At 43.8% G+C, this 24,832-nt stretch overlaps 2 protein-coding genes across 3 annotated transcripts in view; one reads left to right on the top strand and one right to left on the bottom strand.

Moving 5' to 3' along the window:
• The window catches only part of PLTP (phospholipid transfer protein), a 201,344-nt gene extending 185,116 nt beyond the window's left edge, over positions 1–16,228 (bottom strand). Inside the window, exons 1-3 of the mRNA XM_068263967.1 lie at positions 16,099–16,228; positions 14,664–14,718; positions 10,254–10,618 (exon numbers count right to left, since the gene is read on the bottom strand). The gene's annotated coding sequence lies outside the window, so the exon portion shown is untranslated. The remainder of the gene's footprint in view (positions 1–10,253; positions 10,619–14,663; positions 14,719–16,098) is intronic.
• Positions 16,229–16,325: 97 nt separating this feature from the next.
• The window catches only part of PCIF1 (phosphorylated CTD interacting factor 1), a 99,450-nt gene continuing 90,943 nt past the window's right edge, over positions 16,326–24,832 (top strand). For both annotated transcript variants that reach the window (XM_068263966.1, XM_068263963.1), the window contains exon 1: positions 16,326–16,452. The gene's annotated coding sequence lies outside the window, so the exon portion shown is untranslated. The remainder of the gene's footprint in view (positions 16,453–24,832) is intronic.

Raw genomic sequence — 24,832 nt, 5'->3', positions numbered from 1 at the left:
TAGGCTGCCCATCACTTGACAGGCAGCCTATTGGGCAAAAGTGCGGGGATCTCGTGCTACAAAGTGAATCAACTCCTAAGTCAGCTAGCTAATTGTACAAGCGGTTAGTCAGTATTTCTCCTGTCTGGCTCTCAGGTAAATTGCTGATGTTACTGAAACCCAAGAAAAGCTGAAGACGTGTCTGACACTTCCACTCCCCGGCGAAGGGGGACCCTCTCTAAGATATATGCTCTACTAAATGAAATAGAAGACCCTACTGCATCAATACGGGCCGGGTGGGAGAGGGACCTAGGAAGAACATTTACAGTGGAACAATGGAAGAAGGTAATGAAATTGGCTAGTAAATCTGCTATGTCAATGGGGGGACAGGAAGCAGGGTATAAGGTGTTTGCAAGGTGGCATTATACACCTGAGAGGTTGAGTAGGATGTACCCAGGTGTTTTCGGCACTGTGTTGGAGGTGTGGAGAGGGGAAGGGAGACATTGCACATTTTTTGGCGGTGTAGAGAACTACGGATTAACTACAGGGATAGAACCCCCAGAAAACCCTGCCTTCTTTCTATTGCACTGCAATGACTGGCCAATGAAAAAATATGAGGTCATTGACCAAATTCCTGATTAATGCAGCCAGGGCCCTCATAGCAAAACATTGGAAATCGACACAGAGTCCAACGATCTGGGAGTGGTTCATAGAAATAGAGGGGTTTTGGAAGATGGAGGAGCTAACTAGCTATGTGCATGGGGATAAAGGGGGACATGAGGAAAGATGGATGCAATGGCAGGAGTTCAAAAACTCACGTGAATATGGGAGAATCAGGAGGAATGTGGAACAGATGGAGACCCCCTGAGAGGATAGGCGACAGGAGCTATATAATGACTAGGAGGAGGAAAAGAACTGACCCAAGGGGGAGGGGTGTGACTGTAAGATGTATGAAGATTCATGAGGTATGTGGGTGGAGACCAGAGGAATTTTAGTTTAGGAGCTCACGAGGTGGGAAAAATAGAATGATATAGGAGATTATATGTAGTGTGAAATAGAAAGATGAGGGATAGGAAGAGATATTTTGTATTCTACAAAGTGAGCACCCTAATGGTATTTAGGTAAGGTTTTTTCACTATTTGGATGTTGCATATTTATCAATGTTTGTATATGGAAACATTTAAAATAAAGAGAATTAAAAAAAAAAAAGAATTATGCTAATTATTACAAAAAATCTATAATGCAGATGGAATAATCTTGCAGTGGTCCATTTTGAAGCTGCATAGATTTGCAGTCTCATTTACATAATTCTGCATCAATTTAGGATTATTTGCATATCTCAAGCAAATTAGAAAGTTTGCACTGACTCAAAACTTTGTACTAAATGCCTTTAGACATCCATGGCGCAGGAATACGGAGAGACAAACACGGCTGTAGGCATCCATGGTAGGTGGAAGTAGTTTTGTACTAATATGCCTTTTGACGTCCATGGAGAACGGACGGTGAACTGCAGAAAACGCCTCTAGAGATCCACAGCAAATGTACTGGATAAATATAGATACAAGCATGTTACTCATCTTACAAAAGATGGTATTAGTCTAATTTGGGGAGGGCCCAGCAGAAAACCACATAGGGAACAGTTCTCCAATCACAGCACCCTCTATAGCACAAAGTGAGAGGCTGAATAGTGTGGACGTGATTTACTACAACCTATCTGAAACCCAGCAGTTTGGGCTGGTGCACACCGAGCGGCTTTTTCAGCGTTTCTGCAGCCGCTTGGGGCTGCGGATACGCTTGGTCAATGTATCTCAATGGGGTGGTTCACACCAGAGCGGGAGGCATTTTGCAGAAACGAATCCTCCCGGGGTGAGGCATTTTTTGGATTGCAGATGCGTTTCTGCCTCAATGTTAAGTATAGGAAAAACGCAAACCGCTCTGAAAAACGCCTGTTCAGAGCGGTTGTGCCGGCGTTTTTGTTACAGAAGCTGTTCAGTAACAGCTTTACTGTAACAATATATGAAATCTACTACACCAAAACCGCTACACAAAACCGCTACACGCTAGCTAAAACGCTACAGAAAAATAAGAAAAAGCGTTTCAAAATCTGCTAGCATTTTGCGGATCTGCTAGCGTGTTTTGGTGTGCACCAGGCCTTTGAAAGGGTATCTTTCACCCAATCATGCTAGCGGAATTTCTATATAAGGTTTCTTGCTGGGTCTCCTAAAGTAGACTGGTGCCCTAAAGACTAAGACTTAGGCTAAGTTCACAGTGGGGAGCTGCTTTACGTCCCCTGTATAACAAGAACACAACGCAAGGGAAAAATTGCATTACATATTATCCGTGCCTTGCATTCCATACAGGGAAGCATACATCACAGCAGTAGCAGGATAGGCAACTTCACATGAATACAATTTTTTAGGATGAGCAACATATAAAATGTGCAAGAACCCTTATATTACAACAGATTGTTCCGGATGGCAGCCCTACTAAATTTATGACAATTTAATGTTGATAGTTAAAAAAAAATGTATTTTATGTAGTAGTAAAGCTTTCTAACCTTTCTCTGTGCTACTATACACATAACATTTATTTTATTAAATTACTCAAATAGGCTCCAGGTATAATGTTTCTACAACGTATATGCTTTTGCAAGGAGACAAACACAAACAGATTAGTAGTTGTAACAAGGCTAGTACATGAAACACTGGAGTGGACCAGTTGTTCATGAAACCAATCAAGTTTCAGCTGTTAAAGTAGCCTTGAACTCATATAAATTGTTATAAAATCATCATGACACATAATTGTATCTTTTGCCACCGCACCTGGCTTACCAAGCGTGTCCTTGCTGCTAACTGCAAAACCAGGGGCACAGCTACCTGTGCCAGCTGTATCGCAAGCAGCAAGAGGACAGCTGGCACAAGCCAGCCGCCAGGTTTGTTGACAAAGGGTATTGCCACCTGTGTCGTGGCTTCAAGCAACACTATCCACACCACTTCAAGGTGGCTGGCAAAGGGAGAAACCACTAATGGTGGCCATACATGGTACAATTTTTTTCATACAATCTTACCATTTCTATGTAGTATAAGGCTGGTTTCACAGTAGGACGTTAAAGTCCCACGTTACAGCAGCCAGTAACGCAGCCCAACTCACAGCACTGTAAAATCAATGTGCTGTTCACAGTGCACACGTTGCGTTAGGGTATAACGCTGCACGTTAAATGAAAGTGCAGCATGCTGTACGTTATACCCCTGTAGAGCTGCGTTAGATTGTTTGCACATGCTCAGTGACTAGCCACATGGCTAATTAATATTCACTGCACTGTGGTGACTCGTGGTGGGACTCGTAGTGTTGTCGAACGAATCGTTCATTTGATCCGGATCTTTTTTGTGAGTCAAATGATCCGGATCATCACAATGAAAGATTCAGTTCACAGTGGATATCTGTCTGGAAGAAACAGGAACATACAGAATGTACAGTGCAGGGAAAGTCCTGTCCTGCTAGTCATTTTTAGTAAAATGATTCAAATGATTCAGTTCAAAGATCCGGATCTTTTCAATGATCCGATTCGAATTATCCGAATCCTTAAAAAGATCCAGACTTCCCATCACTATCCTGGAGCGGCTGCTTTGAGAGCCGCATAACGCGGCTCAATCTGACGTCCAAATTCAACACCACCACGCGTTACGTTAGGGGCACATTATGCGACCTTAACGTCCCCTAAAACGCAACGTCTTGGTGTGAAAGTAGCCTAAGGGTAAATTAAGTGAATATCCTGAAAGGATAATTTAGGCAGTTCCCTTATACTACATACAATTTATAAGAATGGATTAAAAAATTGTACCATGTATGGCCACCATAATTCTCCCTTTGTTACCACCTGCATTGCCACCTGTGCCACAACCACTACCAGCACCACTACTAGTTGTGCTGGCAAAGGAAGAACCAACTGATATTCCCTTTGTCAACGCACCGGTTGTGCACACTGTCTAACAACTATGTCCTGGATAGTAGTGAGACAAACCGCTGCAGTACCTGATCTGTAGGCTTACCGGGGAAAACAATTTACCTATAGCCAATGCACCTAGTCTGATTGACAACTCTTGCCAACGAGGTCCTTGCACCTAGCAACACACCCAGCAGCTGAGCACCTTGTGTCGCTAGAAGCAAGAAGAGAACTGGTTAAAGCTGTCCACCAGGCCAGGTACACTGAAAGTGTTTTGCCACCTGTGCCCTGGCTTCAAGTGACACTATCCGCAGCACACCATGATGGCTGGCAAAGGGAGAAATCTAATGATTCTTGCTTTGTCAGCCTACCTGGGGTGCCATCTGTACCCCTACAACTACCAGCAGCACCACAAGTTGTGCAGTCAAAGGAAGACCTAAAGGAGTTTCCCTTTGTCTGCGCACGCATTGTGCACACCATTTCCTAACAGCTGTGTCCTGGATGGTATCGCAACAGCTGCAGTACCCAATCCATAGACTTACGGGGAAATACATGTTGATGATAGACAATGCACATGGTCTGCATGCCGACTCGTCATCTAGTTCCTTGGTACTAGCGAAACAGCCAGCAGCACAGCTCCCTGTGCCGCTAGCTGTTGCAAGGCAGCTGACAATAGTCGGCTGGCAGGCAAGGTGCGCTCTAGTGACACAACCAGCAGGTCTACTTACTGTGCCAGCTGGGTCGCTAAAAGCTTCAAGACAGCTGCCTTGAGCATGCTGCCAGGTGCATTGACAGAGGGTCTTGACACCTGTGTTCTGTCTACAAGCGACACTATTGGCAGTACTGCACACTGGGGGAGAACCCAATGATTCTGCTTTTGCCAGGGCACCTGCGGTGCCACCTCTGTCGCTAGCAGCTAAAAGACAGCTGTCAAGAGCTGGCAGACAGCACCCAGGTATGTAGACAAAAGGGTCTGTGTCCTGCCTGCAAGCGTGACAACCTATTTCGCAGCATGAAGCTTTGGCAAAAGGATCCACCTGAATCGTTCCTTGCCAGCACGCCATGCAGTGCATGGTGGCTCTTGACACCAGTGTTTTTTGCCACCAAGCTACACTACCAGCAGCACAACAAGGTGCTCAGCCAAAGGCTGAACCAAATGATTCTCCCATTGTCAACACACCTTGTTATGTGGCATGTTTTATCGCTAACAGCAAGAGATGAACGCTAGACCATGTGCCCTTTTACGAGCACACATATCTCGGCGCGGGGCAGTTTGGCATGAGGCGAGCCGAAAGACGGCTCTCCCCACTGCCGCAAAACTCCCGAGGCGTTACATATTATTCCCCAATCTGAGTTGTTGTAACTCGGAGGGAGATGTAATTCGGGGTCTGGCAATGTGTGTCACATGTATCATCAACACAAGAAAGAAAAGTTCAACTGTAATGTCCCATTAGGCAGGATTAGCAACATACCACTGAGCTGCCACCATGTGTGAACAAAGATTCAACAAGATTTCTTTGTTCCATTCACAAAACGCCATTAAGATTACCATTCTTTCAATAGCATTGTTTCGGGGTGTAATCAGCACACACACTAAATGAAGGGACAAATTGCAGCCCGGCTGTCAATTACAAAGGAGAGCAATGTAGCCACATATTTGCTTTATTGAACGAAACAAGATTAAAAAAACAAAAAACAAACAACACATTGTCCCCGAGTAGACTGTCTTGCGGATTGGACATGCGAGCCACATTTACATAATCAGGTGAATAGACAAGTTTGGTAACCTTGTGATACGCTTTTTTTTGGGCTAAATACCTCCACATAGCCTAAATACCTCCGCACACACACAAAAAACCCCACACATTTTTGGTCACAAGTTAGTGGAAAGTGAGACTTTGTGAGAAAAAAAACTAAAAAAATAAATTTCCACAAAAAAAAATAAAATAAAAAAATAACTATGTAACTTGTGGCAAAACATCTATACCCCTCATACTCACCATACCACTCATGGAATAGCTTGGGGTGTGTTCTTTCCAAAACGGGGTCACTTGTGGGGTTCCTATACTGCCCTGGCGTTGTAGGGGCACTAAACCGTGACAGGTTTTCTGGAAACCAAATGCATAAAAATGACCTGTGAAATCCTAAAGGTACTTATTAGACTTTGGGGCCCTTTGCACACCTAGGCTGCAAAAAGTGTCACACATGTGGTATCTCCGTACTCAGGAGACGTAGTATAATGTTTTTTGGGGTGTCTTTTAACATATATCCATGCTGGGTGGATGAAATAGCTCTGTAAATTATTATTTATTTATTTTTTACTTTTTACACAAAATTGACCATTTACAGACATATTCCTCCTACCCAGCATGGGTATGTGTTAAAAGACACCCCAAAACACACTATACTACTACTCCAGAGTACTGTGATACTACATATGTGACACTTTATTGGCCCAAAAAAGTCTAATAAGTACCTTTAGGATTTCACAGGTCATTTTTAAGCGATTGTTTTCCAGACTACTCGTCACGGTTTAGTGCCCCTAAAGTGCCAGGGCCCAACGTCCAATGAGGAACTTTTAGGCTTTTCAGGGGTGCTCACAATTTAGCCCCCCCCCCAAATGCCAGGACAGTAAACACACCCCGCAAATGACCACATTTTGGAAAGAAGACACCCCAATGTATTCCATTATTTCATAGATTTTTTTTTTGATTTTTTTTTTTTTTGGCACAAGTTAGTGGAAAAAGACACTTTGTGAGGAAAAACAAAACAAATCAATTTCTGCTAACATATGACAAAAAATAAAATCTTCTACGAACTCACCATGCCCCTGAGCGAATACTTTGGTGTGTCTTCTTTACAAAATGGGGTCATTTGTGGGGTCTGTCCTGGCATTTTAGGCAGGGCTGTGTAGTCGGTACAAAAATCTTCCGACTCCCAACTCCTCAGTTTATGAAACCACAACTCCGACTCCAGGTACCCAAAATGGCCCCGACTCCGACTCCTCGACTCCGACTCCTTAGTCAAATATTCAACAGGGGTGTGGATTTTGTACAAAAATTACCCGACTCCGACTCCGCAGTTTATGAAGCCATGACTCCGACTCCAGGTGCCCAAAATTGCCCCGACTCCAACTCTGACTCCACAGCCCTGATTTTAGGGTCTCTGCAACCATTACATGTATGGCCAGTATTAGGAGTTTCTGCTATACTTCATATATTGGGCATAATGGTAATGCACTTTTTTCCCATTCAGCCTGTGAGCTAACAGGAAAAATGAACTGCAAACATTCCTTCATTCAATGTGAATGTGGTCAATGTGGATGAAAAAATATCTGCCCAAAAATTTAAGAAAAAAAAGAAAAAAAGGGGCATGGCGTTTGCCAGGACACACAAGCTACGCCCAAACCCGCTCAGCTCGTATGCCCTGGCAAACCCAATTTCTCAATGTACATCGATCGGTGTGGATGAAAAAAAGTTACCATTTTTTATACAAAGTGCTTGCCGAAGCATAGGAACTCCAACAGCCCCTCAGCTCATATGCCTTGGCAAACGTATCTTACTGCGGAGGAGAACTCTGAGAACACTATCCAGGTGGCTGGATAGTGTAATGGTTAAGGGCTCTGCCTCTGACACAGGAGACCTGGGTTCGAATCTCGGCTCTGCCTGCTCAGTAAGCCAGCACCTATTCAGTAGGAGACCTTGGGCAAGACTCCCTAACACTGCTACTGCCTATAGAGCGCATCCTAGTGGCTGCAGCTCTGGCGCTTTGAGTCAGCCAGGAGAAAAGCGCGATATAAATGTTCTGTGTTTGTGTTTGTTTGTTCGTCCTGCAGCGCTGCATGCACTGACTTGTGTGTAATCTGACAGATGCGCAATGCTTCTGTCAGGAATGCACGATCAGTGCTGCAGCTGGTTGGCCGATCGGTTCACCTGGAAGGCAAATGGATGGGAAAAGAGAGAAGAAAAAGAAAGTAGTAATGCAAGAAATTCATTAACATTAACAGGATGCACCATCAGTGCTGTAGCTGGTTGTTCGATCGATCGGTCAGTCTACCTGGAAGGGAAATGGATGGAAAGAGAGAGAGAAAAAAAAAAAAGCAAGCAGTAATGCAAGAAATTCATTAACATTAACAGGATGCACCATCAGTGCTGTAGCTGGTTGTTCGATCGATCAGTCAGTCTACCTGGAAGGGAAATGGATGGAAAGAGAGAGAGAGAAAAAAAAAGCAAGCAGTAATGCAAGAATTTAGATAAACTTTAGGGAACATTTTAAAACCAAACATTAACATTTGCAACCAAACTTTACATTTTCTGGCTTACCTTGTTTTAATTTTGTTTTTTTACTTACCTTTCAAGGACAAACCTCTCCTTCCCCATGGGACAGTGTGAAAAGCGCCAATTGCACAGACATGTGGCGAAGTACACAATGCCGTTTGTTCCAAGTGAAAGGAGAGGTTTCTGGCAGCCCTGTGGATTAGGGTCTCTTATAACCTGATGTCTGGTTTCACACTGCATATTGGCGTATGCAGTAGGTTGCGTCCGCCGCACTGCATCGCCAAAAACACACCTGAACTACATGGTCTTTCCCTGTTTTGCATTCGACCTAGTAATAGAGGGGAAAACTGCGTTGCCATAGACTAACACGACTTCCAGGACTGGTATATCTTCGGAAACTGTGACTGGTTTCCACTGGAAAGGCTGGACAGTATTAGGAGTGGCATTCCGGATTGGCGTTTAAGAACTGTGTGGCATAATGGTTGGTCTGTTCCACGACTAAGTCATAGAGATCCTCAGTGAAGAACTGATGAAAAAAGTCTAGGGCCGATCCTAGATAATATGTCTCCACCTGGACTCCAGACTGGGCTGTGAAAGTATGCACTATGGGTGCGGCGGAACCAGGGGGTTGCTAGTCAGGAATTGCCAGCACCTCTGGGAGTGTAGGGGCTCGTGTTTTGGCCAATTGGTGTGGAGCGGTCGGCAGGCGGTTTACAATTTTTTTGTACTAAACAAAGTATTAGATAAGTAATAGCTGGAACATAATATAGTAACAGACAATTTACAAATGAATCATTTCTGATGCATTGTAATCTTCAGGGAATAAAAAACCAGTGTAAAGGTGCTGAGCATCAGGAAATGCTTGACGTATCACGTTTACAGCGCATGATGGTATCGGTCGACATCTTTCCTTTCCCAAGAAACCATACACCCAGGCTGTAAAAGTCCGGTATGCTGTCATCCGAAGTTTCCTGAACAAATATTAAAAAAAAAGTGTACTTTTTACTACATTGTGTATTACGTTATATGGCAAAATTAGGGCAATTAAAACATAATTTCTTAAATTTTTATAATGATAATGACGCAAGGAAAGCACTATTCACAGGGGGACGATGCGTTTCTTGTAGCAGAACGAACTCAGCTGGTTCAGGACAGCACCGCTGAGCATCATGCTCGTGTTGTGTATGGTATTGTGAATCAATCATGACAATAATGAATCTCGTTATCTACATGTTGTACTTGTGCATATTATATACATACAGTGCATAACCATACCTCTCTGAGTTCTGCCAGCACACCAACCTGAACAATGTGGTTTTGGTGGCATTTTGCATTGCAGTCAAATGGCTTATACAAATGTTAGGTCTTGTAAGGTCTTAAGGTGGCCATACACTGGTCGATGTGCCATTAGATCGACCAGCTGACAGATCCCTATCTGATCGAATCTGATCAGATAGGGATCGTATGGCTGCCTTTACTGCAAACAGATTGTGAATCGATTTCAGCCTGAAACCGATCACAATCTGTTCAGCTGCTCCTGCCGCCTGTCCCCCCCCCCCCCGTATACATTACCTGAGGCTGGCTCCCGGGCGTCTTCTCCGCACTGCACCGCACCGCTGTTCTTGCTCCATCCCGGCGCTTCCTGTGTTACTCCGTGACCAGGAAGTTCAAATAGAGCGCCCTCTATTTCAACTTCCTGGTCACCGGAGTGACACAGGAAGTATAAGCGTACACTGGGACATGCGGAAATGCGGTGCAGCGAGGAGAAGAGGACCCCGGAGCCAGCTTCAGGTAATGTATACATGCTCGGATCGGGCCCGAATCGTACGCCGCAAGCGACGCGCTCCTACCGCCGGGCGATCGAGGGTAATTTCCCGCACGGCGCGATCGACGGTCCGATCCGATTTCGGGAGGGAATCGGATCGGCGGGTGCGTTTAGCGCAAGCGATTGGCAGCAGATCCGATCCCAGGATCGGATCTGCTGTCGAAACGGCCGTGAATCGAGCCAGTGTATGGCCTGCTTTAGAATTATATGCTGTCAATATTTTTATTACCTGTTGTACAACCGATCTGGTGGGGGTTCTGCCACATTTGGATGGAATTTTAGATTTGTTTCCACATATTCAGACGAAGTACAAGTGTTTATAAAGAATCTGACCTCCGTTATGCAATTTTTTCATCTTGAAATTTTATCACACACCTCCTCTATGTGATTACAACACAACTCTTCAACCTGCGTCTTCATTGGTGTGCAATTTCCGCATTTGCACCAGTCTAATTTTCTTTCTCAGTGTCTCAGAAATGCCACCTCTGAAGTCGTTTGTTGTCTTCTGTTGACTGCGGTAGGATTCTCATAGAAGCTAGGGTCATCCCTCTGGTTAGGGAGTTGATTCCAAAATTTTTCCATGAAACGGTCAATCTGTTTAGGTACAGTAAATATGTATTACAATTTCAACTAAGAACCTTTTAAAAATATGTTTGATGCATAGAATTTATGTAGTAGAGGGATCCCACATATAACATAAAAGCGTACATGAAATGGTTGAATAAAAATATTTCAAACTTAACTAGGGCTTCCTACAGTCCCCTGAGCACCAATTCGTCCCTTGTTGTCTTCCCGAGTTTTTCCTTTCAAGCGCAATCATGCATGGCAATCTGGCTTACTTGTACTAAAAGTTGCGACTGAGGAGGATCTATGGGCATTAGGTGTCCAGTAGACATTAGATTCGTCCCTTTTCAGCAGTGGGACCCTGTTAAACAAGGTGTGTATGAAGATCTGCAGATATCATAGACAATGAATGCATTTTACAGAAACGGGTCTTTTGCAGGAACAGATCTTTTGCAGATACTGATCTTTTGAATGTGTACAGCATCTTTGTGTGCAGCATCTTGCAAAGATTTTTATCTGATGGGGAGTTCAGCTCGATAGAACAGACCGTGTAGAGTATGGCTCTCATACTACATGGAAGGGGGTACAATTGGTCTGATATCTTTCATTTATCTTTCAAGTGTGTACACACCAGTAGGCAGAGGTTAGGAAACATAAGCGGAACATTACAGATCAAAGTGAGTCCCACAGTGTCCCTAGACACAAGAAATTTTATGGGGTGACCACGGATACTCTTAACATCATGGGGTTAGAGATGATCCCCAAAAACCTGCATAAAGGGATTAGATATAAGAAACTTTGTGAACGAGAATCTTATTGGATATTCAGATTCAATGCACTATCCCTGAACGGTTTGAATGAGAGCCTAGAGTCCGCCACTTTCTTATAGTCTTGTTGAGGTCCCCTGCATAACTGGTTGAGTGGATCATGTCTGTTTTAATGAATAAGAAAAATAAAGGAAAATCCAGCAGGCATGGTGCACTTAGCCAAAGATAGTAATAGGTCTGCTGAAAATCGATAATAAGAGGTGATAGTAAAGGTCCGTACACACGCCGGACTGCAGGCAACGACGGGTCTGTCGTCACCTCCCGCTGGGCGGGTTTTCAGCAGACAGTCCGGCGTGTGTACAGTCTGTCGGCGGACTGATAAGGCTGTTTCTGAGCGATTTATCAGTCTGCAGACAGACTGTACACACGCCGGACTGTCGCTGGAAGGCCCGCCCAGCGGGAGGTGACGACAGACTCGTCGTTGCCTGCAGTCCGGCGTGTGTATGGACCTTTATGGGTGCTGAATTAATTTTATATACATTTTATGCAAATTCTCCAAAGTAGAACTGTGTGCATGGGCATGTCTTGCTACAGGATGTAATGAATTTGTATGTTACAACTTGCATGCATTATCTACATTAGTATGCTTAGAGTATTTGCGATTGTACACCCGGGAATACCGGCATTGTGGAAATATGATACCATTGGAGGTAATTTTATATGTGAATTGTGGACAGCAGAATTCAGTTTATGCAAACGGACGTCCGCTTGCTATCAATTTATGTAAGGTCTCTGGGAGGCCTCCTTGAGGTGAATATGTAGTTTATGTGCACCTTAGGGCAGTCTCAGTGAGAAAACGCAGTTTGGATGAGCTGAGCAGAGAGAGATGGACCGATTTAGGTGTTAAGAAATATACTGTTATGCCAATGTATTTGTTCCCATATCCAGCTATCATTATGAATGATCTGTGAATGAGATTACACAGTAGACAGATATAATGTGTTAGGAGTGTTTGGGAATTTCTTTGTATGCGTCTTTTTAGATAGTATACAGTATATTTTCTTTTTATATAAGTTTTATGATTCTTTTTAGTATGTTAAAAATATGTGTATGTGTATGTGCCACCCCCCCCCCCCCCCCACAAGCTCCAACATTTTATAGATATGAGCACTGTGGGGCAACCTCAAACGCTCTGCCCCGTCCACATCACTGCATCCACTTGGAGGGCGCACTTTCGCCCAAAGCACAGGCAGAGCCGGCACGTCAAATCCGCCCTGAGTTCCATCAGGCGGTGACGTCAGTTCCGGCTATACGAACTGCGCGACCGCGCGTCTCTCTTGGGCTGATAAGACGGGACGCTGCAGATTAATAATAAATGAAAGCAAAAACTAGATGGCACTGCTTAGTACTAGTAATATGATGTAGATTCTGCTTCCCACCTGCTGCTGCCTTAGTTACGGTGGGTTAACCCCTACCCCACCAATGATACAGTCCACAAAATACAATTCTATAGGCGCGCAGGTAATAAAAATATATACGACATAGAAATTGATCTGTAATAAATAAAATTATATTTTATTGTAAGCACAAAAACAGAAACACTCCTCACAAACTCTGCCCACAAATCACTCTATGCATACATTCATGGGAGTTAAATGGTGTCCTGCATAAAAAATATGAATAAAAAGATAAGCCACTAAAAAGTTCATAGGCTGTAAAATGGAAAAAAACTTTATACGTAGTGATGTCTTTTGTATAATTACAGAGATTTCGTCATTGAGGTAAGCGATCTCATGTTATTTATTGTTTTTAAGCTGTTTTTAGATGCTTTTATCACTCCCAGGGCGCCTCTTTCCCCCAATTTTGCTAAGTATACCTCCGTATTCTTGTGATGTGTTTCTATAGGGGGCACCTATGCCTGACTTTTACCTATGCTGGGGCACATGCTATGCCTGGCTACATATACTGTCGGACCTGCTATGCCTGGCTATCTATACTGGGGCACCTGCTATGCCTGGCTACCTATATTGGTGGGAATGTGAAGTCTCAACCTCTGGAGGTGAGGGAGTTAAGAGTGGGTAAGGGGGGGGAGGGGTGAGCACAGGCTGGCTGGCTTTCTATAGGGGGAACCTATGCCTGGCGTTTACCTATGCTGGGGCACATGCCATGCCTGGCTACATATACTGGGGGACCTGCTATGCCTGGCTACCTATATTGGGGCACCTATGCCTGGCTATTAACTATACTGGGACACCTGCTATGCCTGGCTACCTTTACTGGGGCTCCTATGCCTGGCTACCTATATTGGAGCACCTATGCCTGGCTATTACCTATACTAGGGCACCTGCAATGCCTGGCTACCAATACTGGGGTACCTGCTATGTCTGGCTACCTATACTGGGGCACCTGTTATGTCTGGCTACCTATATTGGGGCACCTATGCCTGGCTACCTTTATTGGGGCCCCTATGCCTGGCTACCTATACTGGGGCACCTGCTATGTCTGGCTACCTATATTGGGGCACCTATGCCTGACTACCTTTACTGGGGCTCCTATGCCTGGCTACCTATACTGGGGCACCTGCTATGTCTGGCTACCTATATTGGGGCCCCTATGCCTGGCTACCTATACTGGGGCACCTGCTATGTCTGGCTACCTTTACTAGGGCTCCTACGCCTTGCTACCTATATTGAGGCACCTATGCCTGGCTATTACCTATACTGGGGTACCTGCTATGTCTGGCTATCTATATTGGGGCACCTGCTATGCCTGGCTACCTAAACTGGGGCTCCTATGCCTGGCTTCCTATATTGGGGCACCTGCTATGCCTGGCTACCTAAACTGGGGCTCCTTTGCCTGGCTACCTATACTGGGGCACTTGCTATGCCTGGCTACCTTTACTGGGGCTCCTATGCCCGGCTACTTACACTGAGGCACCTGCTATGTCTGGCTATCTATATTGGGGCACCTATGCCTGACTGTTACCTATACTGGGGCACCTTCTATGCCTGGCTATCTATACTGGAGGCAGCTATTCTTGGCTTTCTATATAGGGGTCACCTATACCTGGCTACCTATACAGAGGGTGTTTTTTTTTTGCACCGCGGACTCTAATGTGCGGTGCAAATTGCCGGGTGTTGTCCAAATGGTATGGGTGGAATAAATATGACTGTTGGCCCTCAACCTGGTGTAAGTTATATATTTCGGCCCTCTGTCTATTTGAGTTTGACACCCCTGAACTAGGCCAAACAAAATTTGATCAATTAACAATGGTAAAAAAAAAAAAGTGTCAAAATAGCAATACTTACCGTGCTTTCAGAAGCAGTGTCATCAATCACTAGCATATCACATGCTATTATGCCTCTAAAAATTAAGCAAAAGAGCAATTACATCAAACATGTATGCATACAAGTAAAATCCTATACTTCAGTAGGTAGAGGGAAAGCATGAGGGACCTCAAACACCACTGGATACAGAGGAAATATTTACATTTGCAAAGGGGAGGGGGGGGGGGGGGGGGGGGGTAATTGCGGACAGGGGTCCTTTGTGTGCGTCAGTTATTATATATATCACAAGCTGTGCTGGGCCAAGCTAAGGCCCCTCAAAGTAATCGTCTATCCCTGCCCCCGAGTGACCAACAATGTTACATCCTGTACAGTCGATCATTTTAAACAATTTTCGATACAATTTGAACACAAATCAATCACTGAGACATTTATGGATACTCTATTCCAAACAGATGATTTCAATCTACAGGCAATCTTATGGAAAAATTGATGAGTGTATGGACACCTTTACAGTATGAACAAAGAATTGAGACGTTGCATATAAATAAACAGAATAGGTGTCCATACACTCATTGATCTTCTAATTTGGATTTGTTCCATTTTTTTCATCAATTGGGAATTGCTTTTCCAAAATGTAATGCTAGGTACACACTATGAGATTTTTTGGCAGATTTATGGTAGGATCGAATATTTCCGAAACGACAAATCTGATGTAGAATTCAACAGGAAATCGATCAGAAAAACAATCGGCAACCAGATAAGACATGTTGGAAATAGTCGATCTGACAGAACATCTCATAGTTTGTACCTAGCATAAGATCAACATGACCAAAAGTCAAGCAAAACTAAGGAACGATAATGAAGAAAAATTTAGTTTGGGTAATGGACAGGAACTGTGGATGATTGACGCTCAATTGCGTTGGTAAAGCATCAAACAGTAAAATCAATTTACAATACATTACCGACTGGAATCTATAGACAAATACATTGCTGTGTGTGGTACAAATCAATTTACTATAGTGATATACTATTACTGCACATAGTAAATCAATTATTTTCAAAAAACAAGACAATTTTTTATAGCAATCTGTGCGTGTATGGGCAACTATACATTCACTATCTTGATTAACTCTCTCTCTCTCTCTCTCTCTCTCTCTCTATATATATATACTTTATATATTCCATTCAAAAAAAATTCTGATCACAGAAGCAGTGAATATCACAAAATCACCACTATATTGCTGGATCAGTTTATCCTACTGTCACTTTCTCTGTAACTGCACATGTTGTCACTCAGATCTATGACAGATGGACAGTATGCAGGAAGAGACAGGGAAATAAAGAAAAGAAACACATTAAATTCAGTCAGTACACTCTGGCACTGCTGCAAATACTGTACATAAATAGGCTGGGTGTACAGAAGGAGGCTGAGAAATAAAACCAGAAATGTACTTACTTTTTCCCTTCTGTAGCTACAGCTGAAATCCGATCTCTGCAGACACAAATGTGTGCTCTGAAATCCCCCTGCTTTTGTGATGTAAACACAGCTGTACTGAGTCGCACAATGATGACATAAGACAGTGTGCAGTTCCTAGTATACACCTCCGTGGGAGTGTCTGAAGACTCTGGGAGGAGGGGAGGTAATGAATGCACAACTAGCAAGAGAAGGGAGGGGGGAAAACAAGAGACAGGGAGGATATGATGTCAGTTTTAGCTTGGCAAGATGGCCACTACCTAGAAAAGGATTTTCTGCTTTTCCTTTATAGAATTCACAGGAATCATAACGTGGATAGCGCAATACATCTGTTATGTAAGTAGAACTAGTATTTATCTACTTATATATATGTGTGTTTTTTATTTCTAGGTTAGCATGGGTGTTGCTTGTTCTTTAAAAGATTTTTCAATTCAGCATGCATATTTTCAGGACATTTATTTAGAAAACTTTTCAGTATTGGGACTCCATAGCAAACCAAGTTTCCCCTAGCCAAAGTCAGATCACTAACATCTTGCTTGTGTGATCTGTTGTCACTGCTTAATATTCATTCTGCCCATAGGTGATACAAGAGACAGAACATTTATATTGCGCTTTTCTCCTAGTGGACTCAAAGTGCCAGAGCTGAAGCCACTAGGGCATGCTCAGTAGGCAGTAGCAGTGTTAGGGAGTCTTGCCCAAGGTCTCCTTACTGAATAGGTGCTGGCTTATTGAACAGGAAGAGCTGAGATCCAGGTCGCCTGTGTCAGAGGCAGAGCAGTTAATCAGTACACTATCCATACACTAGTATCACTAACACCGGCGTAACTACTGGGAATGCAACCTCATCAGCCACAGGGGGCCCCTCAGGGGCCCGCCCTGTGCGAGGGAGCGCTGCCGCCCCCTATGATTGTGGGACCCCCCCACCAGGTGGATGCTGCTCCAGTTCATTCCCCGCAGCCAGCAGTCTCCCGGGAGGCAGAGCAAGGAAGGTGATGGTGTCCGAAGCCCTGCACTGGAGACTAATTTGTGTCTACACAGTACAGTACAGGGCTTTGGGCTCCATTTTCCCGTAGCCCTGCTCTCTGCCTGTCAGCGCGGGAGACTTGCTGCTGGACGATCGTCGGGATAGCTGCGTGCCAGAGGCCGGCCGGGAGAGGAGACTTCTGCCAGGTGAGTGAATTGTTTTTTTTTTTTTTTTTTTTACAGGTGCATTTTTTTCTGATGACTGCTTCCCGCATTATGATTTTCTTGTGAATGCTACCCACATTGCGATTTTGTTGTGAATGCTGCCCACATTGCAATTTTCTGGTGACTGCTGCCCACATTACGATTTTCTGCTGACTGTTGCCCACATTACGATTTTCTGGTGAATGCTACCCACATTTCGATTTTCTGGTGAATGCTACCCACATTGCAATTTTCTGGTGAATGCTACCCACATTGCAATTTTCTGGTGACTGTTGCCCACGTTGCGATTTTCTGGTAACTGCTGCCCACGTTGCGATTTTCTGGTAACTGCAGCCCACATTGCGATTTTCTGGTTACTGCTGCCCACATTGCGATTTTCTGGTGACTGCTGCCCACATTGCGATTTTCTGGTGACTGCTGCCCACATTGCGATTTTCTGGTGACTGCTGCCCACATTGCGATTTTCTGGTGACTGCTGCCCACATTGCGATTTTCTGGTGACTGCTGCCCACATTGCGATTTTCTGGTGACTGCTGCCCACATTGCGATTTTCTGGTGACTGCTGCCCACATTATGATTTTCTGGTTACTGCAGCCCACATTGCTATTTTCTGGTGACTGCTGCCCACATTGCTATTTTCTGGTGACTGCTGCCCACATTACGATTTTCTGGTGACTGCTGCCCACATTACGATTTTCTGGTGACTGCTGCCCACATTACGATTTTCTGGTGACTGCTGCCCACATTACGATTTTCTGGTGACTGCTGCCCACATTACGATTTTCTAGTGACTGCTGCCCACAGTACGATTTTCTGGTGACTGCTGCCCACATTACGATTTTCTGGTGACTGCTGCCCACATTACGATTTTTTTATGGTGAAATGCTGCCCACTTTACGATTATTTTCTGGTGGAATGCTGCCCACTGTACGATTATTTTATGGTGGAATGCTGCCAATTTTACAAATAATTTCTGGTAAAATGCTGCCCACTTTACCATTCATTTCTGGTGAAACATTGCTGCATTACGATTATTTTATGGTGAAACGCTGCCCCATTACAATTGTTTTATATTGAAACGCTGCCCTATTACGATTGTTTGGCACCTATGGGAGGGGGCCCCATCCAAATTTTCGCAGGTAGGCCCAGTGATTTCTAGTTACGCCGCTGATTACTAGTACACTAGTAGTGTCTTTTGGGGACACTAGTAATGAGTTGTTTTGCTTCCTGACGTGGAGTATTCCATTCTCTTTATTATAAAATATGTTACAAATCCAAGAAAGTAAGACCCTCATAGTGACAGCAGCAGGTCTATAGACCTGAAAACTCAAGTTCAGAGATCTCACCCACCCTGGTTCCCTATGACATAAAAATTCTTGGTGTGCTTCGCCTTCTTAGAACAGAAGTATATTTGCAATAATTCAGCTATAAGTGAACATTTGTGGTTACCCATAATGCACCACTACGTATCTCTTTTCACCCCTGTAAGGGATGAAAAGAGATAATTTGCTTATTCAGTAGTGGTGCATTTTGGGTAACCACTAATGTTCACTTATAGCTGAATTACTGCAAATTTCCTTCTGTTTTAAAGCAGTAGAATTAGCCATACTATGCCAGGGGGAAAAACACATATATAAGTAGATAAATACTTGATTTACTTGCATAACCATGCCTTTTGCCCACAGTTTAGGCTAAATCCTGATGTCATTTCTGCCCTTTACTTTTTTTTTTTTCTTTTCTCCTTTAAACGCTGAGTCACCTCAGCCTTGCTTGTAAACACCAGTGAGCAGGGGATCGTGTTTCAGATAGGCAGCTAGGCAGGGAAATAAATGGAAGAGGAGGAATATATTATAGATAAAAAGAACCCCCAGCATGCAACTGTTTGGCACTGACTATTAAAGGGCCAGTGCTCCTTAAGTGCTCCTCACTGCTAATTCTTTGTTTGATGACCTCCAATTTGGATTCCGCCCCAGCCACTCAACCGAAACTGCCTTACTTAACCATTTCCGCCCGCGGGGATTTTTCGCCTTATGCATCAGAGCAATTTTCAACTCCCATTCATTCGCTAATAACTTTATCACTACTTATCACAATTTATTGATCTATATCTTGTGTTTTCCGACACTAATTACGCTTTCTTTGGGTGGTACATTTTGCTAAGAATTATGTTTTTATAAATGCATTTTAACAGGATTAATAAGAAAAAAATTGAAAAAATTCATTATTTCTCAGTTTTCGGCCATTATAGCTTTAAAATAATCCACGCTACCATAATTAAAACCTATGTATTTTATTTGGCCGTTTGTCTCGGTTATGACACCATTTAAATTTTGTCCCTATCACAATGTATGGCGCCAATATTTTATTTGGAAATAAAGGTGCATTTTTTTCCGTTTTGCATCACTATTTACAAGCTTATAATTTAAAAAATGTTCGTAGTATACTGCCTTCAAATACATATTTAAAAAGTTCCGACCCTTAGGTAACTATTTTTGTCTTTTTTTTTTTTAAATTGTAATTTTTTTTTTCCATTAAACATTTTATTTGGGTAATATTTTGGTGTGGGAAATAAACAGTTAATTTTTAATGTTCTTATATGTGTAAATTGTAATGTAAAAAATATGTACATGTAGTTTTACTATTTGGCCACAAGATGGCCACCTTCAGTTCTTTCTTTCCCCCTTGTGCTTCTTGCTAAGCGGAAGCACAAGGGGGTCGCAGAAAATTGTACGTGCAGAAAGACTGAAGCTTCTAGTAAGCGCTCTTCGGTTTTTCTGCTGGGGACACGGATCGTGATCGGGAACCATGTTCCCGTTCACTGATCCCAGGGCTACCGGGGGACAGCACAGGGGCGCGCGTTGAAGTGCGGCACCACAGCAGAGCAGCCGCCCGGACGTGAGCTTCACGTCCGGGCGGCAGAAATGGTTAAAGAGGAACCATCGTGAAAATCTTAAAATTTAAAACACCTACAAATAAGAAGTGCATTTCTCCCAGAGTAAAATGAGCCATAAATGACTTTTCTCCTATGCTGCCGCCACTTACAGTATGTAGTAGAAATCTGACAGAAGCGACAGGTTTTGGGCTAGTCCATCTCTCTATTGGGGATTCTCAGCATGGCCTTTATTATTATTATAGAGACTTTCCCTGTAAATGATTAATACAAAGATGCTGGCCAGCCTCCCTGCTCGCTGCACACTATTTTGGCAGTTGCACGGAGCAAGTGCCATTCACTAATTGCTTTTAAAAATAAAGAAGATCCTGAGAACCGCCCTATGAGAAGATGGGCTAGTCCATAATCTGTCAGTAATGTCAGATTTCTACTACTTACTGTAAGTGACAGCAACATAGGAGAAAAGTCATTTATGGCTCATTTTACTCTGGGAGAAATGTACTTCTTATTTGTATGCGTTTTTTAAATGTAAAGATTTTCACGACCATTCCTCTTTAAAGAGTAACTGTCAGGCTGCAGAAGCTAATTTAAACCTCTATTCTCCTGTGTTAAACAGTTTAGAAGGAAGCCCAAAAGCAATTAGTGAAGATAAAAATCTCAGTTACCTTTGATGTGTGCTTATCAGCAAGTCTGTTATTCTTAAGAAGACGCAAGCCGCATACCATACTGCAAAGCATTCTGGGGCTCTCCCCTCGGCTGCTAATGAGACGTTACAGCAGCTTGTAATCGCGTAGCACTGATAAATCTCGGGCAGAGTACTCTGCAGGAGTCAGCTATTGTTCCTAGCCACATGGCTCATTAATATTCACTGCACAGTGTTATTTAGTACCAGCTTATCTGTGATCAGGAAGCAGGCAGGACATGACGACACATTTGACAGAAAAACATGGAGCCTGCCATGAGCTGTCAGGAGCATCTATCTCTGCATATACTATATACAAATTCTGTGAAATCCAAACGTGGACAGTGAAATGCATATGTAATGTAAGTACAGCCAATCTTTAGCTACTGATATATGTGTTTATTTTCTCTGAGACCTTATACCTAACAGCTCCTCTTTAAAGTAACAAACGACCTGGTGACTGCTAAATCTAAAGGCCTCTACTCTATTCTTATCCTTCTAGATCTCTCTTCCGCTTTTGACACAGTGGACCACCCCCTAATTCTCCAAATCCTCTCATCCATGGGCATTCAGGGTCTTGCTCTCACCCGGCTTTTCACCTTCAGAGTTGCCTACTCCGGCGCCACCTCCTCACTGTTGGAGTTCCCCAAGGCTCAGTCCTCAGACCTTTTCTCTATCTACACATATGGTCTTGGTCAACTCATCAGCTTCCTTTGGTTTCCAATATCACCTACCGTATATTCCGGATTATAAGATGACCCCTCCCCCCAACTTTTCCAGTTAAAATATAGAGTTTGGGATATACTCGCTGTATAAGACTACCCCTCTTCCAACGCACACAAAATAAAAAAGCATCATATACTGGTGCTACGTATGAACAGATACTGGTGCTGTACTGTATGTTGTACCCAGTATGTAACAGTATATAGGCGATTGACTGGTTGGATTGGTCAACTCTACCTCTCCCTAAGTGGACTTGTCAGCTCTCCTTGTCTACCCGTTTATCAGAGCGGTTTGGAAGAATAGATCACGCTGTGCCCATAAAACACATCTTTCACCCTTCTGGCCCACCCTTGTATCCTATTTACCTTCTTCTCTGCCGCTCAGATCCCGCACATGTGCGCCAGCGCCGCTTCACTACAGTCCTCAGCAGCGAGATCTGAGAGTCTGTAACAGGATAGGGCGTTACACCCAGCATCAATGACACCTGGCGTATAAGACCACCCCTGACTTTTCAGAAGATTTTCAAGGGTTAAAAAGTAGTCTTATACGCCAGAATATAATGTATACGCTGACGATACCCAGATCTACATTTCAGCACCTGACTTGGACACCTTAACACAGGACACTACCAAACTTCTGGTGCACGTCCTAATTATTTCCCAACTAGACTATTGCAACTCTCCTCTCTGTGGCCTCCCTACCAACCGTTTAGCCCCGCTACAGTCATGAACTATCATGAACTCTGCTGCACGACTCATCCACCTCTCCTCCAGCTTCTCCAGCCCAATTCCCTTCTGCCAGTCCCTTCACTGGCTGCCAGTCACACAAACGATACAATTTTAAAATTCTTAAGGTAGCCATACACTGGTCGATTTGCCATCAGATTCGACCAACAGATAGATCCTTCTCTGATCGAATCTGATCAGAGAGGGATTGAATGGCTGCCTTTACTGCAAACAGATTGTGAATCGATTTCAGCCTGAAACCGATTCACCATCTGCTGAGCTGCCGCTGTCGCCTGTCCCCCCCCCCCCTTGCATACATTACCTGAAGCCTGGTCCTGGGCATCTTCTCCGCATCCGCCTATAACTTTCTGTCACTCCAGTGACATCGGAAGTTCAAATGGAGCGCCCTCTATTTGTACTTCCGCTGTCACTGCAGTGACACAGGAAGTTATACACGGATGCCGTGATGCGGAGAAGATGCCAGCCGGGAGGTGATGCGGAGAAGATGCTGGGAGCCAGCTTCAGGTAATGTATACCTGCGTCGATCGTACGCCGCTAGCGATGCGCTCCCTACCCGCGGGCGTTCGACGGTAATTTCCCGCACGGAGCGATCGACGGGACAGATCTATTTCGGGACAAAATACATCAAAATTTAGCGTTTAGCGTGAACGATGTGACAGCAGATTCGATCCCAGTGATCGAATCTGCTGTCGATCGGCGGGTAATCGGCCTAGTGTATGGCCAGCTTTACTCTCTCCTACAAAGCTCTCCACAACATAGCTGCTTCCTATCTAAATTAACTTATTTCCAGATACCATCCTACGCGCAATCTCTGCTCTGCTAACAATATCCTTCTGTCTTCTTCCCTGTTCACCTCTTCCCATTCTCGCTTGCAAGACTTCTCTCGATCCTCTCCCCTTCTCTGGAACACTCTCCCTCAACACATCCGCCACTCACCCACACTTACTTTTTTTAGGCGCAATCTGAAAACTCACCTCTTCAGGCAAGTATACTCTCCTACCAAGGACCCTGCCCACTAACCACCATTTCTACCACTCCACACACAGCTTCCCTTTACCTACTGTCCTATACCTTAAATGTTTAGACTGTAAGGCCTTTTGCCCAGGGCTCTCTTCCCCTTTTGTCTCACAATGCTGTGTAATGCGTTTACATACCCCCCCCCCCACCTTTTGTAAAAACATGTAGTTCATTTGTTCACTGTATTAGCTGTTATACCCTCTTGTCTTGTATCAAGTGTTGTATCATATAATCTGTATTGTTATACCTTGTATGCTATTGTACAGCGCCACAGAAGATGCTGGCGCTATATAAATCAAAATTATAAGTATGTGATAACTCCAAATCATAACAGCAGGAAAAGTTTTGAATGCAGGATTAGCATCTTTATCACTTAATACACTAAGACCAGTTGCTGTTGAAATTTAGTTTTTATGGTGACAATCCCGCTTTAAGAAGGCGAATCACACCAGGTGTTGCTTTTTAGTAGGAGGGCTTTTCGGTCTCTCTTATCACCCTGTACATTTGGTTTGAGTCACCCTGAGCTGCTTGGTTACTCTATGACATAAAATAAACCAGCGTGCAAGATACAGAGATACCTGACACTGCAAAACAACCACATATTATATTGTCAGTTGACCAACTTTAGTTTCATCCTTGTCGCCTAACCATAGTTCTGATTCCTAGAAACATCTAATATGTGCTCATTACTACTTGTTTTAGTGCTTCTGCATTCATTTTTACAGTGAAATAGAGTATTCTGGCTCCAAAGAGGGACTTTTTCTTTCTTCTTTGCTAGGTTATTTTTAGGGCTCATTTCCACTAAGGGCAAATTGTTGCGTTTCCCTAAATGCGAATTTGAATTCCAATTTGCATGCAGAGAAAAAATGGATCGCATTCAGCAAAAAAATAAAAAAGTATTCGGCCCCCTTGAAGTTTTCCACATTTTGTCACATTACTGCCACAAACATGAATCAATTTGATTGGAATTCCATGTGAAAGACCAATACAAAGTGGTAGTGTAGTGGGGGTGTCTCAGCACCTTGCAGGAAATACTGGAGCCCAATAGTGTAGTATATTAGTATGCAATTGAAAAAAGGAATTTCAATAAATTACTACTCACAAAAGGAGGTTGCAAGGGCAACCAACCGTAGGAAGCAGGTGGAGACCATAAACCCAATTCCACTCGGGGTAGTCCCAGCCGGGACCTGGATGTGGTCGCTCTCCTTGAAAAAGTAGGGACAGGTGTCCACTGTGGGGCACCCACAGGTGGTCTGTCACCACCCCTCAAACACAGATTGTTTGGGGGTATAGCTATGCACAATTGAAGGTAAAGAGGCGCCCTGGTTGAAATAAAAGCATCTAAAAACAGCTTAAAATCGAGGAAATAATATGAGGTGGCTTACCTCAATAACGAAATCCTTGTATATGACAAAAGATTTTTATTTAGCACAGGCAGCGCGTTTCGCGGGTCCCAGCCCGCTTCATCAG

Source organism: Hyperolius riggenbachi, chromosome 12 (genome assembly GCF_040937935.1).
Source record: "Hyperolius riggenbachi isolate aHypRig1 chromosome 12, aHypRig1.pri, whole genome shotgun sequence".
In the NCBI taxonomy this organism is placed as follows: domain Eukaryota; kingdom Metazoa; phylum Chordata; class Amphibia; order Anura; family Hyperoliidae; genus Hyperolius; species Hyperolius riggenbachi.
This window is presented reverse-complemented; position numbering and strand designations above follow the sequence as displayed.